This window comes from Chaetura pelagica, unplaced genomic scaffold (assembly GCF_000747805.2).
Source record: "Chaetura pelagica isolate M959 unplaced genomic scaffold, ChaPel_1.0 scaffold363, whole genome shotgun sequence".
Taxonomy (NCBI): Eukaryota; Metazoa; Chordata; class Aves; order Apodiformes; family Apodidae; genus Chaetura; species Chaetura pelagica.
Genome location: NW_009952720.1, coordinates 853,170 through 854,938, shown reverse-complemented (window position 1 = coordinate 854,938; position 1,769 = coordinate 853,170).

The following is a 1,769-nucleotide window of genomic DNA, read 5'->3' as shown; positions in this document are numbered from 1 at the left end:
CTCGGCCTCCGCTGCTTCAACCTCTGCTTCCCGTTAAGTCTCTTCCTCTCGTTTAAATCTGCTTGTCGCACCGGGGGTAGCGGGGGAAGGGAGAGGGGAGCTCTTGTTTTCACTGGTGTCTTTCCCCTTCTTGTGGGGAAAAGCGCCCAAGCCGGGTTTTTTCTGTGGAACGGTGCTGGCCCGTGCGGAGAGAAGGGGGGGCTGGCCCCGCTTCCCTCGGGAATCCTCCCCTGGGACAGTTTGAAGGGTCAGCGCCGGCTCTGGTCGTGCCTGGGTTGTGGCCGTCCCGTCCTTGGGCTTGCTGGGCTGGGGGATGAGGAGCAGGGTCGCTCTGTGCTCGCTGAAAGTGCCTCTTGCCTCTCTGGTATCAGCTGCCCAAGGGTTTTCTGGCTTCATTCGTGCCATTTGTTTGGACTGTTGGTGGCATAAAGGTTTTTCTGCTGGTATGACTGTGGCATTTTTTCCCTGTGGATACCGTGTTCTGTGATATAATGCCTATAATGTGGTTTTTCTGGAATAGTTTATCTCATTGTGTCTTTGGATATACAGTGTATCTCAGCATCCAAGCGTCTCCTGGCACATCGCATAGGGATGTGGATGTGGAAGCTGATGTGTCCAATAGCTTCATTGTGTAGATCAATGCTCCAGTGTCTTCCACTTGAAAGCTTAGAACTTGGACCAATCGGTTCTGTGGTTTGGTCACCTTAAACTGTTTCACGGGGCTGCAGAGCAAATAGGCTTGAAAACTTGTTGAAGAGTTTAGCGTGACTAAAAACTTTTGGGTCAGATGGGTGTGCAGCTGTGGGCAGTGGGGTGCTTGGTGGGGGTGTAACACGTGAGCCTTCTGTCAGACTGTGTGGACAGGCTGAGCTCTGTGAACTGCTGGCTCTTTCCTATCGTTCTGGTTGCTACAACAGTTTAATTAGGTAATGCTTGAGATAATTAAATGGAACGGAGGGTGTGGCCACGCAGACACTGTAAACTGTGGAGGGATTCAGTTTCTGTGAGCAGTGCTACCTTAAACAAAGGTATGCTGCATCCACTAAATAGAGTAACTTAATTTATGTAGTAATGACACATTTCTATGAGGAGCTGGGGAACTGCTGAAGTTATATTACTGATTGGTCTAGATCTTCTGGTAGCCTCTCTAGGCCAGGTGTGGTGGGAACCAAAAGAACATAACTTAAAAACTATAAAACCTTTTGTGTGGATTTGGTTAACTGAGCTGGTGCTTAGCTTGAGTTTGCCACTATAGCACTGGTAAGACTTTACAGATATAACAGTCCTAATGTGGACAGTGTCTTTCACATCTTGAAATAACTGTATCAGCAGTTTGTGCTACCATATTAAAAGCATCCCTTATTTGAGAGTCTGATCTTGGAATTGCCACTACTTGTGCTCCAAAGAGTTGTGTTGACTTAGGTGTAATGATTTTTCTGCATCCCTTTTGCACCCCTTTGCCAGACATACTGCTCATTTCTGCTAGAAAGTTGTATCAAAGATGTTTGTGCATAAAGCCATTAATGTGATTAATCTCATTAACTTAGTGTGCCCAGATAAGGCTGTAGTCCTATTAAAGCCTTTCAAGTTAGGCGTGTGTTTGAAATCAGGAGTGTTAGTGCACATAGTGCTAGATCTATTTTATGTTGCTGTATCTATGGCAGTTAGGTGAAGCTGTATGTCATGTTCTGCTGCTGCTTCTCTTCCCCCACTCTGACTAGTTCTGGCATTGACCATGCAGGAACATAATAAGTTCATAATAAGGAACA